The sequence below is a fragment of the Lissotriton vulgaris genome, chromosome 7, assembly GCF_964263255.1.
Source record: "Lissotriton vulgaris chromosome 7, aLisVul1.2, whole genome shotgun sequence".
In the NCBI taxonomy this organism is placed as follows: Eukaryota; Metazoa; Chordata; class Amphibia; order Caudata; family Salamandridae; genus Lissotriton; species Lissotriton vulgaris.
In genome coordinates, this window is record NC_141695.1 from 203342436 (window position 1) to 203361032 (window position 18597).

At 41.0% G+C, this 18597-nt stretch overlaps 1 protein-coding gene across 1 annotated transcript in view; it reads right to left on the reverse strand.

Annotated features, from left to right (window-relative positions):
- The window catches only part of LOC147701195 (free fatty acid receptor 3-like), a 161411-nt gene extending 148392 nt beyond the window's left edge, over window positions 1–13019 (reverse strand). Inside the window, exon 1 of the mRNA XM_086928593.1 lies at window positions 12800–13019. The gene's annotated coding sequence lies outside the window, so the exon portion shown is untranslated. The remainder of the gene's footprint in view (window positions 1–12799) is intronic.
- Between the last annotated feature and the right edge of the window lie 5578 nt (window positions 13020–18597).

Here is an 18597-nt window from a genome sequence, read left to right on the forward strand (position 1 = left end):
CCTCTCGCGCTATTGCCGGTGCACAGCAAGAAGACCTCTGCCTCTCGCGCTACAGCCCGTGCACAGCCCGTGCAGAATCTCGCTCACCGCTCAAAAGATGCCGCCGATAGAAATCCAACGGACACAGAGTCACAAGGCAATTTCATTAAAAAAGGGGATTGTCAATCCTTTACCTTATTAAACGATGCACCGGTGTTCCAATAAGATTATACCTTCTTTCCACCAGAGATTACAGTTTCCAATGATTTCCAAGAAATTAATCAAAATCCACAAAATGACGAAAAAGGCAAATATTTCAAAAATTATATGGGCCCAAATCCGTTTTCCATTGTCGCCAATTGTAAGGATGCTCCGTGGACAGTAGTAGAGAAATAGCTTTATTAAGTGATAAGTAAAGCTATACAGGTGAGTGCCAGGAAGCAGCTGAATCCCAAGACAGCTCCAACATCAACTGCCACACACATACAAAAGATGCACATATCACATTCTAACTAGGACCTCGTGCATTCCAACAATACACAGCACGAGTCTTAAAGGTGCACTAAAAGTGGAACAACATAACACATACCGACGCAAGACTGATGAGGATTTTATGACGAGCAACGCAATTGCACGGTTACAAAGTGAGAAAACGTTACGGTGCGGTGGAAAGCCCAACTTCATTTAAAAAAACAACACATCACAACAGTGTGGGGGCCATTTTACAGCATTGGGCAGGATTTAAAAGAGATCACGCTGTATTGAAAAAAACAGGAAAATTAAAAACAAGTGGCCAATTAAAATCATTTATAAAATTGTTCGATGGTCAAGCTCTACAGCATTAATTATTTTGTGAACATCAGTGATTCACACACTACACATAAGGAGGCAAAGAGCAATTTGAATCTAACAGCCAAAGTGAATACTGGAAACCTCAGTGATTTACACTCTACATATTATATTTGTGCGGACACAGTGATTCGCACATTTTGAGAATTAATTTATTTATTAAGATATATATATATATATATATATTCACTGAAAAAACCATAGGTTATAGACCATATATAGTTAGGAATTAGCATTTACAAAACCTTGAAAATTCACTGAAAAAACCATAGGTTATAGACCATATATAGTTAGGGATTAGCATTTACAAAACCTTATTTTACTCACACAAAACATTGAAATTTGCATATATAGTTAGTTGCACTAACTATATATCGCACACCAGCAATCCACTGCTGATGATGTCACATATTACATCATTCATGACATGGTCAGTGACATCACTGATGACATCTCAAATGACATCACTCCCCTCCCGGGCCACTTCTGTCCCCGGGGACCCCATCCCCTGGGGCTGGCCCTCCTCATTGGGGACCGTGGGGGGTCCCCAAGCCCCCCCCATGGTCCTTGCCGGCTCCTCGCATCCTGCGGGAGCCGGCATTGCTTTTCTGCTTGGGGAGCCGCTAACATGCTGCTCCCCATGCAGAAAAGCAATCCGCTTTGATTTATGAAAGAGAGAGCAGGCTTCCTGTTCTCTCTTTCAAAAACCAAAGCAGTTTGCTATGGTAAGGTGGGAGCCGCGAGGCTCCCGCCCTACCATAGCAAACGGGCAGTGTCCCGGGGGTAGGCACCCGGGGACACTGCAGGAGACAGCTCTGGGGGGGGCAGTCCCCAGGGTCACACGGCCCCCCTCCTAAAAGTTAAAAGGCCAGGGAGGTGGTGGTCCCCGAGGCTGGGGGGTCCGTCACGGACCCCCCTATTTTGAATATTAGTGCTCCAGGGAGGTGGCGGTCACCGGGGCCTGTGGGGGGGCTCGAGCCCCCCACACCGTTTTTTAAAAAATGTTTTAAAAAAAGAAGCCCCGGGGTGGCGGTCCCCAGGGCTGGGGGGTCCCTCTGGGCCCCCCATTATTAGAAATAAAACAAGCCCCGGGGGTGGCGGTCCCTAGGGCTGCAGGGGGGCCGTGAGCCCCCGCATACATAACGTGAAAGCCCCAGGGGTGGGGGTCCCTGGGGCTGGGGGGCCCCTCTGGTCCCCCAATTATAATTAAGCAAATAGCCCCCGGGATTTGGGCCCCCGGGGGCTAATAACTTCTAATTTGGCTTCGGGGTTTTTTTTTTCGCGGGCCCCAAAATTTTTGGGGGGCCTTGGGGGTCCTTTTGGGACCCCCTGAGCAGGCCTAGGGGGTCTGAGTGTTTCTACCCTGCCACCTTTTTGCGTTTTTCGCGTTTCTTTTTCTGTTTTCTTGTGCCTAATATGAACAATAACTACATAAAGAAAGACAGAGTGGTAGCAAACTGCCCAGATTGATTTTATTCACACCCAAACACATTAGTGCCACTTTTACAGAGTTTGTCAGTGAAGGCTATTTTTGTTTTTTTGTCTTTGTTTTCCATGGGCTTGCAACTAGTGCACCAATCCTGGAGGTACTGCGATGTGTGGACTGGAAAATAAAATGTGTACTGCGGCTCTGCGTTCAGAGATGTGGTCTTTTTTTATTATACTGCTTACGTTTTATAAGGATATAAGCAATGGGCTTTGAAATGGGTCCATTCAGGGCCCTGTAGTCATGCCCTTAACTTTTCAGGCAAAAGCACTCACTGATTTCTGAATAGTGAGTGTAAACGCGTTAAGGTAACCATGTTGTTCCTGCTTACATTTCACATGGTTTACTAAAGTTTGCATTAACTATGAGAGTTTGATTTCTCCAGGATGTTGTTACTTTTTTTGTGGGGTGCATATCGCTCTTGTCTAGTGCATGATTTAAATTGAGCGGCATCCAGGTGTTTATAGCCAGGAGCAATTGGGTTGTAGTTTAAGGCAGTGTGAGTTTTTCTCAGTGGGGCAGAATGGTGTTCAGTAGGGGAGAGTATGTGGCACTATGGCCAGTGCTGTTGAATTTGGAACTGGGGAACCAGGTTCAGTCTTAATAACCAGTCGACCAGACCACTCCCCTGAGAGAGCACAATCCCATGCTAGACCTTAGAAGGCTTCACAGGACCTTAGAAGCCCTGATGTCTTCGCACCAGCAGTGGTAAGGGTGGGTTAACCTTCCAGGTTTGTCCACCACAATCCATATTGAAGTTCACCTCCAGTTTTGTGGGCAGGCCTTTGAAGCAGCACAGCCTAGAACAACACTGACTCTGTCATTGTGGTCACAGGACCCTTGAGAAGGGCCAGCTCTAGGGCAGTACTGTACAACCGGTTTGACCGCACAGAGTGCTGACTTTAGGTGGAGGCATTATGTTTGCAAGTATATTAAGGTTTTAAAAGCGCTTGTTGCCTCCTTCCTGGACTCCACAATATTCTGCAACAATAAAAATGTCATGATGACTCTGGTGTTTAATGTTCTTCCTACAGAGAGATCATTTTGTCTAGTGGATGTTTTGCTTCATGGAAAGGTAGCTTAGAGGGCCAATGTGCCTGCTGCAAAGAACATGTACCATGCAGAGCACAAAGTGCACATAATGTAAATAGATCAGTGGGTTGCTGCTTTTGTCAGAGAGATCCTTTTATTTCTTGCAGTTTTTAATTTAAAATCCCAACATAGAACAGTGAGCTATTAACTTTTATCTAAGAGCTGCATACAAACTTCAAGGTATAAATTAGAGCCTTATTTTTTTCGCCCAGTCTTTGATTATCCTAATGTTGCAAAAAGTGTTCTTTTGGACAGAAAGCAATTCTGATTATTAAAGAGAACCCTCAACCATGGGATTAGGTTTTAAATTCTGAGTTTGTGTTTCTCCAGACCAATCACTATTAAACTATACGGCCTACTAGTATGGTTTTCATGTGACTATTTAACATTTTCTATACAGTGATTTACACACATATTGATTGTCCCTGAGTAATGTGTGTGATGTAAAGTGCACTGACTTAAGAGAGAGTGTGGTTATGGAGACTTGAGGGGCACTGTTAAATGGTGGTAGTGAGTGAATCCATGGCAGCGGTGGTCATTGGGGGGCAATAACAAACATTAATTCACAGGCACTACCAGTGCTAATGCGGGCTCTGCCCTTGAAGCAAGTCTGCCTCACCAATAGGTACCACCATTGGCCTTGTTTCAGAAGTAGTAGCTGCAACTCACCACGGATTGGCAATGCAGGATTTGCACGCCCACCAAACTATGTTTACAAACTTCACAGTCTCTGTGCTTCATTCACAAGCCCTTTTAACATGTGCTGCTTGCTGTTGGGCCACTGGAATTAATTATGCAGCAAAGGAGGACAAAATTATGCTGCAGTGTTAACTAAATTATGCATTAAAAAAAGGCTGCAGCGTAATGCATTATATTTTCAGATTTTTTATTATTTTGACATGTGTACACATGCTAACAGTCTCTGGAAAGATTTTGCCTTATTAGTGCCAGTGTAACATACAAATGCAACAGTGAGAAAGGTGATCAGTCAACCTTTGCAATAAACCATCCACTCTGCAGCAAAACAAGTCACATTTGTTTATTAACTTTTGATACGTTTGAGCTATAAACAATTTATTATTTTAAATGGTCAGATCATGCAGCAGATCTTGCATTATGAGGCAAATATGGCAGTGTCATAATTATAAGAAAAAACATTTGCAAACTAGGATATTTTGCCATTCATGTTTGAACTGCTGTTTTGGAAAAAGGGAGAAGTGCTGATGACAAACTCCATGGCTCGGCGACAAATGGCTTGTGCTTCCACATTTTATCGTAATTGGGACATTCTGTGATTAGAAGCATATCCCACTTTGTGAATGTGTTTTAATGTCAATAACTCATTTTAACTTTAAATAATCATGTGTATCCATTGGTTGATTAAACTAGGCAGTGAAATGCCAAACAAATACGAAAAATTGGGATGTTTGCGCATTCTGGCCACACCTCTTGCTCCGCCCACTGATCCAATCCTCGGGTTATTCCCGCCCTCTGATTCTCCGCCCACAGTTCCCCTACTTTTTTCCCCACTTCGATCAATGTAGCAGTCACTAAAAGTTCTTCAAAATATTTTTACAATGAACTGTATCCCGTTGCGACCACCCATTATGTGTGCACTCGATTCAAAGGAAAGGCTGGGCAAATTTACGTCATTGCAGTATTGGCTGGAGTCCTGGTACTCACTACTTCACTGTGACAGTCCCCGAAGCTCTGCGCTTAACATCTTCTCTAAAGCAAACTCTTGAAGAGTGCCATACAGTACTGGCCGAGTCAGCAGTGAGTCATGTTCAGACCTGAGGGAGGAAGGGGAAGAACAGAGGTGTATTTGGTGTACCAGCTGGAAAGGCGTTGCTGCTTTCAATTCCACAAAGCACTTTATGACCATTCAGGGCAGCAGTGCAGCACATGCCGCCTGCCACTGGATACCCCAGCAGTGACTGCACTTCTGAAAAGCTAATGTCGACCAATGTGGCCTTCCCTTGAGAGGCTAAGACTAGAACCCACGCAGAAGGCAATGTCTTCACTGGAAGACAAAGGTGCAGGAAGGATTGGGGTGCTACGGGACCCCACAATAACCAATCTTGACTTAAGAAGGTGAATGAGCATTATTGTGTCACGTTTTCTGTGTGTTAAAAGACAGCAGGCAAACAGTGTATCTCGTCTAACAAATTGCTGCTTAAACTTTTAACATGGGCCCCATGTCTGGTCAGCATTGGTGTGGACAGTGTCCAGGTGTGAGGTACAGGCAGAGTACATTTGACTGCATTTAACATAATGGGGGCACACACTTTAAGATGAAAGACAATTTAAATAATCTGTACGAAATACATTCGTTTACATAACGAAGGCTTTACCTTTCCCTGCACTGAATGTTTTTTTTTCAATCACAGCCACCATACTACATAGAAGAATTAGAAGAAAATGAACGTTATAATCTGTTTTTTTATTTTGTTTTACATCTGGAATGCCACGACATTCGGAAAGTTATGAAGTGTTACAGTCAAGTGCTGGCTGCAGAGCTGCCCCGATCTTCGTGACGTTTCTCTGTTTACTTTTAGTTAACGTTTTTAATAGCACTAATGTGCACACTGGTATTGTTGTGAGCATGGAAGATGAGACTTACTACTTGTAGCCTGCTTGGGGCCAGAGCTCTCTATGTTTCATGTTGGTTAGTGCCCTTCCATTTCAGGTGCTTTGCAACTTTAATAAGATCTTTTTAGGGTTTCTGTTTGCTCAAATGTATCTAATTTCTGTTATTTATATATTTCCCTCATCTTCATTGCTTGATTTTTGCTCATGAGAAAGTGTCACTCATAGTCGCTGAATGTCACTCATAATTACAGTGAAATTATGAAAATGTCACACATAAGCAATCTGAAACCTTGGCAGCTATGCATTGGTGCGCATGCCTGGGCCGCACCGCATTGGCTGGCAGTCAGGCCTCGGGGCTGGGCTCCTCATTTAATTAAATGTTGGGTTGGGTGCGCGGCACGCAGTAGTCTCCGCTCTGCGCAGTCCTCATGGTGGGGCTGCGGCATAGAGGGTGCGCGTGTGACCATTGAGGTGAGAGGCATCCCAGGACCCAGCCACGCCAGAGACTGTCATGAGAAGGACCGTGCGGCGGCTGCGGTCGCCGGGCATAATTTAATTATTACTAGCCCCGGGCCCCCTGCCTGGCAAGCCTTTCCCTCTTCTGCTGCCTCTTGCGCCTGCCTGCTCTGAAGCTGCAGGCCAGGCCTCAGGTAAGTCTGTCTGAGTGGTGAGTGGGTGGTGGTGGCCCGTGGCCATGCTCGTCCAGGGTGTTGTTGCCGTTTTCTATCTCGCCCTCCACGTCCCTAGCCTAACGAGGTGTAATGGGACAAAATGGCAGCATCCACAGCATGATATGGGCCAGGATTTCTTCGGATGTGAGGTGAGCGCACGGCGCGTTATTAAAGTGCAGCCGTCCCCACCATCAATTTTTATTATAAAATCTATAACAATACAACACATTCAAGACCGCTCTAGCCCCTGTCTTCTTGGCTCTGTCCTTTAGCTCCTGCCTCCTTGCTGATATTTTTGGGTGGTATGGCAAAGTGGTAGGTGGTGGGCCGAGCCTCCGGGGGAGGGGGACCCCCTCCATGTGCTTTTCAGGGGTTCCCCCCTCAAAGTTCATTACGCCACTGATGATGCTATGTGATTGAACATCCTTTGCATGAATCAAAACATCATCCTGGAAAACGAACACACTTTCAATACCGCCTAATAAATTCTGCATAATTCGCTGAAAAACAGAGGCAGCTGATGCAAGTCCGAAGGGTACCCGCTTATATTGAAACGTCCCCAAGGGTGAAACATAAGCTGTCAAGGGGCGTGAAATAGGATGCAATTCAATCTGATGATCAGCGCTAGTAAGATCTAGTTTGGAGAAAAACTTTGAACCTCTATCACACGCAAATAAGTCACAAATCTTGGGTATAGGGTGAGAATCCGCCCAGATTTCCTTATTTAACGACCTTAAATCCACACAGACGCGCAATTTTCCACACCTCTTGCGCGCTACAACGAAAGAAGATAACCACACAGATGACTCTGTAGGCTCGATAATACTTCAGACACACAAAGACTTCAACTTTTTGTCAAGATCATCCCTGACACTAAATGGGACACCCCTCAATTTGTGCTTAACAGGCAAAGCACCATATTTCACAATGATTGTGTGCCTAAACCCTTGTATCTACCCTAGACCATCACCAAAAAGTTAAGGGAATTTCTCCTTCCACTGGCACCCTAGATCATCACTTGAAACCACCAAGACTTGTTCCTTGGCACCTGGTCTAAGGACCATACCGAACAATCCCTGATGGTACCAACCTAAGATATTCAAACGAGCACATCTTCCAAGTAGCCAAGAAGTTCAATCTTCCGCCCTTCATAGGAAACAGGGGAACGGTCAGGAGGTTCGAGTCCTCGGTCACCCCAAGTCTCCTCGAACAGCTTGGAAGTGATCAAAGTAATCCTTGTGCCAGAATCAACAAGCAAGTTAAGGGATTTACCTCCAACAATGATCTCAATAATAGGATTGACACAGTTTGATGGCTCATCCTAAACAGGCTTAGAGTCATCAGATGACACCTTTACATTGGTGACAACTAAAACCACTTCCGAAACAGAGTCATAGTCAGATTTAACCACGCACGCTACAGCTCTCTTTTGATTCTTTTTTCTTCAGACATACCTTGGCAAACTGTCCCATTTTTTTTACAATAATTGCATACAACGTTTGCCCCATCTTCCTCCTTTTTGATGCGTAGAATTACCATAATGAAAACACATAGGTGTCGAACCGGTATTGTCAAATTAACTTCTACTTTTGATATTAGCAGAAGTGAGACTGCGAAAATCCTTTTCCTTTCCTTTCGCATTACCAATAACAACATTAACTGACTCCAAAGTTTTGTCATCTAACACTTTCAACAAGATTTGAAAAATCTCAATGCTTTTGGCAATTTTGATAGTTTATTCTAATGACAGGTTTCCTAAAGATAACCATTTCTGGCTGATTTGCTTGTTTGTTTCAAAAGTGTTGAACCATACCTCCCATCTGACAGGAGGTTCACCAAGACTATCTAAAAATGAAGGAGGAGGAGCAACAGCTTGCACAATACACATTTGTGAAAGAAAGAGAGGGAGAATAAATAAGAGAAGAAACTGTAGATGAAACAAAGGCAAGCAGTGGATGGAAAAGTGAAGGAGTAAATGTAGAGGAATGGAAACAAACAAAAAAAATGTGGAGCACTGATTCCCAGAGGTTAATATGTAGAATAAGTACTAGTGTGTGAATCACTAACCCACAAAAGGTTACAATATAGAGTTGACAATAGTGTGTGAATCACTGCTCTGCAATGAGGAGGCAGGTGAGCGAATCACTAATCCGCAAGAAGTCAAATGTATGGAAAACACACGTATGTAAATCACTGATTTGCTGAACACAAGAAACAAATTGCGTGATGGTTGAATGATCTGCTTGAATAAATTTAGGGTGTGCGAATCACCGTGCCATTTGTGAAGTAAGAACAATAATGAAAGAAGAATGTTACAAATGATGTAGGCAAAGAGCAAAATAACAATGGTGTGCGGATGACTGAAATCCGCGTAATGGAGAGCTCTGGTTGCACAGAGGAGTCATAGAAAAATGCGGCGCTAGGCAACAATGAAAGCCAACTCGTCACCATATTTTTGTAGTAATCATGCAGGAACACAGGTAGTTTCTGTATGTTTATTCCTGTAAGGCTACACGGTAGACAGCGCTTCACAGCCAGACTCCCATCCAGCTCCAATCCCCCACAGTGCCTTTGAAAGAACCAGTCCCAACAGCCAAACTACTAAGCAACCATAGAACCTCTGGGAGAGAATGACATAGGAGAACAGAACACTCTGCTCCCAGCACATCCCAGCACTAATCAAAGATCCTACATAATGGCATTGTGGAAAGGTGGATAAAGATATTGAAGGAAGGGTTGCAATTGGCTGTGGCTTCTAGAAAAGAGTGTCATGAAACCTCCAGAGAATTGGTGTAAAGATATCGCAATATTCCTAGGGATGTAGGAGGAAAATCTCCATTTGAATAGATGCGTGTAAGGTCGGCTAGGTGCAATATGAACCAATCATGGACGTTGGGTGCATTTGAGAAAATTAAACGAGACAACAAGTGGCATGTCATTAATTGATGGAGTGGCGAATCTGTCTTCAATCCTGATTGTCAGATTTGAGATGAGGCTATGTCTAATCTTAAATGTCAAAGCCATGAGGTGACTCTTAAGTTGGATAAGTGGGTTCCTGAGAAAAAGGGAGGTATGTAAGAGCAGGGGGAATCCAACTTCACCAAACCTATGAAAGTGTCAGAGTTGATAATGATGTGGTGGAATTGAATGATGAGAATGTGTGGCGCACTAACAAAGTGTCTGTATTGAAGATCTGTTTATGGCCTAAGGAGTGGGGTACAGAGAATAATGCATTTACTAAGGCAGGAATAAAAATTGAAGATCTGTTTATGGCCTAAGGAGTGGGGTACAGAGAATAAAGCATTCACTAAGGCAGGAATAAAAATGGCGATGAGTGTGGATCAAAGGAATGGCAGATTAATGACACACAAGAGACACTCTTCCATTTGGAATAAGGGTTATGTGATCTCTTAAGAAATGGTCATTGGTAAACCATTTTATCTTGGTTTTGAAGATGTTAACATTTTATGTTTAGGTATATATTGTTTGAAAACCATAGTACATATGATATTCAAACTAATTTACTATATTTTTTTGTATGGAAGGGAATATGTGATATCCTTTTGATTACATATGGAATATTGACATGGACTCCAGATCATAGAAGGAAAAAGGAGACAAGTCAAGATTCCAGATGAGGCAGTTGTTCAGGTTCTCCCTTTTGTAGGGTAGAGGTTATCTTATCGAAATAAATTATATCTTACTCACAGTGTTAAGGCATTACCTCATTGAAGAATACAGCACTGTCTTTAATTTGTCCAATACCAATATAAAAATACAAGACCCAGAATTTAATGGGCTATTGGCTTAAAGGGCAGGCAGGACATAAGTATTGTGCACAGAAGCTGTAGGTTAATGAAAGTTATGTAGAAGGTCACAGAATCACCATGACCAAAACACAGAACACATTGCAGGCCTAAAGGCCTATGGGGCATATTACCAAGCAATAGCGATAATTATCGCTATTGCTTGGTTAGAGACAAAAATTTACCTCTGAGCTGCGGCGATTTTTATCGCAAAAAAACCTTGGTATTACCAAGGTTTATCGCAAATGCGATAAAAATCGGCCGCAATGCATGAATATCGCTGAAAAGTACGCGATATTCATGCATTACCGAGCTAATGCTCTTAGCCATGTTATCCACCATCCCATGGCTAAGAACTGCTCAGGGCAGGTCTTAGATTCTGGAGATATTCGCGCTTAGCGCGAATATCTCCAAAAGTTGGTAATAGGAGATAGCGATGTTAGCAACTGTTTCCAGTCGCTAACATCTTGGCACGCCCACTTTGCATGTCATTAGTGATAAATATCACTGACATGCAAAGTTGGGCCCAAGATGGTTGCTATCTCCTACTAGCTGTCGCTAACTGGTGTTAGCGACAGCTAGGTAATAGGGAGATAATTTTATCTCTGCTTTCTTGGCTTTTAAAGCCAAAAAAGCAGAGATAAACCCCCTTGATAATATTCCCCTATGTTTCTGCTAGTTACTCATGGCAACACTTAAAAATGGTGCAAAATGTATCACTAACTACAACTCTACTAAGTGAAAGTGTAAAAGTTTCTGAAATCTAATGCAAAAACGCAACAAATATAGAGCAATCACTACAACCCTGCACAATTTGTCTCCAGAATTCATGACTCGACTTGTAAGTCCTTTTCAGGTTGACAGAAGTCAGTTTGAAATATAGACTTTAAATTTATAGAAGCAGACTCGCCTGATGCCCAGTAGAAGAATGACTAACAGAGGTCTTGTAAGTATGAGGGATACATTCTGCATTTTAAAGATAAAGATGTTGTGAGTTATGGGCACCACTCTCTCAGAGTGAGAGAGGGAAGGAGAGAATGAAAATGTCTGAAAAGCAGGGGCATAGCTATCTATGGTGCAGCAGGTGTAGTGGCACATGGTTCCAGATGCCTGTGCAGCTTCATGAGACTGATTACTGCTGTACATTACCACTCATCCAGCAGTTAGAAGGCCCCATTTTATTTGCCTGCACTCTGGTCATTTTCACAATTGCAACATCCCTGCCGAACTATGGTGCACCGATCTAAACAGAAACAAAGTAAATGAAAGCACCATTGACTATGGCCAGTGCTAAAGTTGTAAATTAATAAGTCCCAGTGCCCAGAGTATTCCACAGTGGCAGATAGACAGTGCTGCAACACGTCTGGACTGCAAAATATCATGGCTGTGTATTCTAGATTTCACCCTGTGCCTTTTTCATCCACCACTAGACACTGCTGTCACAAACAATCAAACAGTCACAAATTGTTTTTCCCCTGCTTTCTTTCATCCTCACTGTTTTGACATCTTTCTCTTCTTTCTTTTCCCCATACCCTTCCCTGCCCTGACAAGTGACAAAAGGATGTTGGTGACAAACGCAGTAGCCCACTGAACTATCCACATAAAATACGGTTCTGTAATCTGTATGGTACACGTTCTTTGCAGCTGAACTTTTAACCCTCAGCACTATTTAATGATGTTTCAAAACTCACAGTAGACAAAAGTCAATCCCTATCCAGCAGGACATTAATCTCTAGCGTTGACATTGTTTTTGTTTCCTGAATACTGCTGGACATACATGAAACCCTGCAGCAGGTGCTCTTAAACTAATGTTAATTATAAACACAGTGCCCCCCACCCAAGGTCAGTGCCAGGTGTGGCTGCACAGGTCCCACCACACTAAAGTCATCCCTGCCAGTGTCACTGCCTTTTGTTGGCTGAAATCAAAACCTAGAATCAACAAATGATCACCATTGAATCAATTATTTTATTAAAGGTTACAAATATCCTATAAATAAGGCACTTTACAAAAAGTATTTTTGTAAAGTGCCTTTGATTTGAACTCTATTTATAGTCAGTTAATCAAGTAACTGTTTTTTTTTACTGACTTAGTTTAAAACATCTGATCCGGTAAAGCTCCCGTATTATGTCAAACCCAAGATTGAGCCATGCAAAATATCAAATCAAATCAAGACAACTTTACATCTTTGTGCACTCCTAGGTAAAATATTAACAACGGATCATGGAACAGGTCCAGATTATGTAGTGTGCATAGTTGCATTATATGAAAAACAGAAATAAATAGGAAGATAAAAATATGGACCTACATTCTGTATCGTACATACCTTAGGATTTATGGATGAACCCAACCTTAGATGGCAGATGCCCTCCGTCCACTCGCATGGCTTCTGGACCGCAGTAGTTGCCTGTCTTGCTGTTGCCTCTTGTCCCAAGCAGTATAGTTCTAAATATAAAAAATGGACAACTCCACATAACACTTGAGGTCCACCGCATGCAAAGTGCAGGAGGTGGATGGAGACCTATTTGGAAAAATTGAAGGTCTGCGCAACTTCCCTATTCCTGTTCTGTCTAAACTATGTGTATGTCTTGAACAGGTGCCAGAGAACCAGAGAGCCACGTGATGTGCCAGGAAAGCATGTCATTCCTTTAGCAAACAAGTTCATCTAGCTATCTAGAAGATTTTTATTTGTTAAAGGATCTGTCAAACATAATTTAACCCTGACTCATTTTCTCTAATTGAATCTTTCAGTATTTGTTTTACATTGTTGTATCTTCAAGCATTTGAGGAAGTTAATAATATTTAAACGTGTGATGCCCTCCTTGACCGCAAACATTTATGGAGTACACAACTCAAGTTTCAAAAATGCCATAGACTCACCAATGAAATTTGAGCAGAACTTCTTACTTTACCTGATAGAGTTAGAGATTTCACTTTGAAGTCAAACTTTTGGATCATATATATATCACCCCACTCAGCAGGAATATGGCACAGATCTGTTAAGTGCACCTTAATTGTAGGGCTTACCAATACATTTTGCACCTCATCGACTATGTCATCATTTCAACCAACTGATGCTATAAGCATGACCATGAAACTGATTCACACCTGATTTTCTCAGTCCAAAAACCAACTTTGTTAACTCCTATCAACGCTACAAAACAGGCAAGCTCTGGTGGACCTGCTTTTAATTCACCAAATGCACAAATAGTGAGTGTACTATTGCTTTTGGTCAGTGCCTCCTTGAGCTTTGAGAAGCTGTAGAAATAATCAATGTTGTTTACATTGTGAGTGCCTTGTAGCTCAGCAGCAAAGGTTTTAGGCATTTCAGAAAGTCTTTAAAATATAAAATGTCTTTCTCTGCCCAATTCGACGAAATTTGAAATGTGCCTCCCATCTTAATTTCTGTGCTCACCACTGAGAGGCATACTCAGGACCTGGAATCTTAGTGGTAACATTTTTGGCTAAATAGTATCTCTAAGAAAATTGTAGGAGTGCTGAACTTTACTTTTTTCATTCTTAAGGTAGATAATAAGGAGAATAGTTTTGTTAGAGGATCTTCAATATATATCCACAATGTTTGTGTAAATCCACCAGTTGGCCTCAATAAATATGAACGTGATCTGATATTTGAAGAAGTTTTGTAGGCTAATTCCACCATCATATTTATCAGTTCCTTGCATAGTAAGAAATATTCTACTTTTTCTTATTTTTCCACGTGAAGCCATAAATCAGTTTTTCTACATTGTTTTAAAGACGTTGTTTGATAGTAGGAGGGGGAGCATAAAGGTGATAAAATTGACTTGAGTGGTTATCCTCATTTTTTTATATTCTACTTTTTCCCACCAAGTCATACAAGTCAAGTCAAGAAATACTTTATTCGGTTCGTTTCAAAAACCACAAAAGTACAAAAACAAACAAGAAGGTCCAAAAGACACCAGGCGGCATAGTGATATAGAAATACAATTTAAAAAGGAGGGAGTACCCAATTAAAAAATACTTGAAAATGCAAAAACTTGGTGTCAAATTTTAAAACGGGAGATGTATACAACATTCCATGGACTTGAGTGGTTATCCTCATTTTTTTATATTCTACTTTTTCCCACCAAGTCATACATTTTGGGGACCATGCAGAAAGTAGATCTTTTACTTTCTGATGAAGGCTGCTTTCTTGTGTCTTCAAAGTTTCTACTGAATTATATGCCTAGGTGTTTGATTTGCATTAATTATCAGCATACTTTTGTGTTAGTTAGTATTGATAACAAACATAGATTGTTTAAGGGTAAATTATGTGGTGTTATCTATGTTTATGGAGTAACCTGACACACTCGCCTATTGGTTGATTGTTTCTTAGATTGCAGAAACGACAGCCCCCACTACTTGTGAGAAAAAAGTCAGTATAGAATGACTCTTTGTAGTTGTCTTTAAGGATTGGAATGCTCTTTATGGATGTATTCATTCTATTTTCTGTTAGAAAGGGTTAGATTGCAAGTAACAATAGTAATGGTGACAGTGGACAGCCTTATCTGGTCTCTTGGGAGAGATATATTTTACCTAAGAAATAATGTTTAGCCCGTATTCAGGCTGAAGGTTTGTTTTATAGAGAAAATAGCATGCGTTCAGAATTGTTTCCTGTTTTGAGTTTGTGCATGACTGAGCACAGCAAGGCCTTCTCTGCATCAGGGCCATGGCCATCATGGGTGAAGGTAGTAGATTGGTATGTTCTACTACATGGCAGAAGAGTGTGATAATATCCAAAGCAAGTCTTCCTTTAACAAATTTAGTCTGGGAGGGGTGGATCAGTAGGGGAAGGTTTTTCCAAGTCTCAGTACAAGAATATTTTGAACAAATCTTGCAGTCTACATTTACAAAGGAAATTGGTCTGTAGTTGGTGACCTCCATGAAATCCCAGGACCCTCTAGAGGGTCTTTCCAGTCTTTTTGAATAACAGCAATTGTGGCATTTCATGTTAAGCCTAACATTATTTCTGTGACTATGAAGTGTTTTCAAAAGGTCACCATTTGAGGTAGTAGGGTGTCTTGGAAGTTTTGAAGGAAGTTTAGTGGGAGGCCAACAGGACCTGGAGCTTTCCTGGATATAACAGAGATAATCACCCTCTGGATTTCTGAATAGGTTATGCTTTGGTTCAGAAATTTATTGTTGCAATCATTGAGGCTTGGCAAATGCTTTTTTTACTGGTAAGCTTAGCATTTATTTGAGGGGGTGGCTGATTGTGTGATTGTGGATTGTATAATTCAGAGTAGTCTTCTTGGAAAAAACGTTTAACACTCTCAAGTATGTCTAAAATAGTGTTACCAGATTTGTTTTTAATAGCAATGGTGATAGTACCGTAGGCCTTCTATTTAAGGTAATTAGCTAGCATTGTCCAGGTTTGTTTACTTTCTTTAATGTTTTGTCCTTACTATCTTACACCCAGATGTGAGCATACATACGAAATATTTTATTATATTTGTTTTTCATTGACATCAGTTTGTGTAAATAATCAGGGTCTTTCGTGTGAAATAAATTATTTCTTGCTGTTCGATTTCGGATTCTCGATTGTTCAGTCTTTTGTCTGTGATTTTATTTTTTGTGGACATAATATTAATTACCATGCCCCTAACTGTTGCTTTCATCACATCCCAAAGAGTTTCAGGGTAATTTAATCAGTATTATTTTCATTTTAAAAAGTTAATAATAGCAGTATTTACTTGGTTTTTTTTAGTGTTTCATCCAGGTGGAGCCCTTCATCTATTCTTTATACTTTTTCTTTAAGAGTGTTTTTGGCTATTTTTAGTTCTAGGGTAATACAGGTGTAGTCAGAGATTACAATTGGCTCAATAGTAGAATTTTTAGCTTTGGGTGTAAGATTGTTATTTATCCATGATGTAATTAGTTCTTAAAAGTGTGTTGTGTGGAAGTAGAAAGTACATTTTCTCCTAGTTGGATTATAAAGGCACCATATGTCAATCGGGCAGTGATTTTACTAAAGTTTTTGATCTGTTTATGGGATTTATTAGGCCTATTACTGCAAGTGGAGCTTCCGTCTAAGGAAATGGCCCAGAGAAGACTGAAGTTCAGGGCTGCTAGGATACCTGTACCTTTGGGTAATCCAGATCTGTGAGTGATCAACAGTGGGGGCATAAATATTCACTATGTAGAATGTCAAATTCTTGCTGTCTACTTTTGTGATTAACCACCTACCGTTACTGTCATGGGAATTTTTTAAGATACTGCAGCCCTCTTTTTTCGCTATTAGAGTTATGACACCATTTCATTTCATATGGGCTGGAGAGCACATCAAAGTTTGTATCCAGTGATACTGCATTGTGTTACATTCTTGGACACCTACTTTGTTTTTTTGCAGAAGAATCGTGTCTCTTTTAAGTTTTAGACAGTATCCCAGAAGTTAACAGGATGGTTATTTCCGTTGGTACTAAGGGAGCAAATTTTTAACAATCCATTAGCCGTAGAAAATGATATATTTTTGCATTTATTGTCAAATTTTGGTTTCTATTAGTATAACAAAAAGTTTCAAGAACAGAGATATCCTGTTTATAAGGTTCCCATGCTGTAACATTGCAATGTGGTGAAGAAACTAGATTACATGAGGGTTTTTTAGTTTAGTTTCAAGGGTTTGTAGTCATGTTATTAAGACTAAGCTGCATCCTGGTTGTGGAAGAATTACTAACATGTTTGGCTCGGGGAGAACATCTCAGTGATGGGGTAAGAACTGGGCAATAGATAGTCGCCAAAGCAAAGAGGGAAAGAGTAGAATTCAGAAAGAAGTAGAACAACAGGACAAAATAAACCATCCAAAATAGGCCCATCCAGGGAGTGGTGGAGCTGTGGAGGCCACGGAAGTGCTGACTCCGGGAAGCTCTAAGCAATGCTGCAAACCAAGGAGAGCTACTTACATTTCACTCAACATCATACAGTAAAATACAGGCAGGTATAGAAGTTGGAACAAGTGTGACATCTTGCAAATAGTGGGTATAGAAAACTAGTACAGGCATAAGTAAAGCCATAAGCTCTCCCTTAATTTAGTAGTCCTTAGAATAAAATGTAAGTAGACTGTATTAATCCAATTTTGCTAATTAAAAACTAGCTAAGAAAACTCTTCAAACAAAACAAGCAAAAGTGAGACAGTCACATATAAGCTAGAGCTACTAATGATGTGGAAAATATGGCGAGGTGGTATGTTATAAAACACTTTTGAGTCATTTCGAAATTGTCGATGAACTTCTGGCTGGTAATGAAGTCAATATTACATGTTGACAACACTATGAAGGAAACTACCGAATCAAGTAAAACAACATGTACAAGATGTTCTTTGAAGTAAATCTAGGAGCGGCTTGACGGTAGCGGTGTAGTTACTTATTTTAAGAGTGAGAGTTTAACAGACCATTGATAGACAGGTTACGAGTTTGGTATTGTTAGATGAGAAGAGTACAGCATAGATATGAGTGGACTGACTGCTTAGAAAATGAAGAGTGAAAGATTGCATGAACAGTACGTAAGACACTGTTAAGACTACAGGAAACATCTTGAGTTAGAGTGTGTTAGACATGCAGAGACAATCAGCAGGAGTGTGCAAATGGTTAGTGTGCAAATTGTTAATATCACAGTGTGTATCCACCCGGATGGTGGAGAACACGTATATAAGGCATAGTTCAGTGTAAAAGGCATCTATTAGAGAGGAAATGGATCAAATGTACAATGCATACATTACAGTTCTGTTTGTGTCAAGAAAAGATTCAGCAGCATCAAAAAAAATTGTTTTCCTATTGCCAATGATTCCTCATCTTTGGAGGGCCCACAAAGGCGAAATATATATTCAAAGCTATTGTTTTGCCCCTTAGTGCTAAGACCCCCTTTCTGCAAGCTACAGTTTCTTTTGCATAGTTCTGTGAGATTCCAATCTTGAACCCTTTCCAGACAATAGATTTTCCTCATTTGCTCCTCGATAATTTCTGTTTGTGGATATGACAAGGGCCTAATAGCACTGGTGTAGGGGATTTTGAATAATACAGCTGTCAGCTTGTCACTTTATGGGCTTTCTCAATTTTGAAGTCCTTCTTGAAAGTGGCACCCACATTTTGTAATAACTATGTTTCTAGGAAG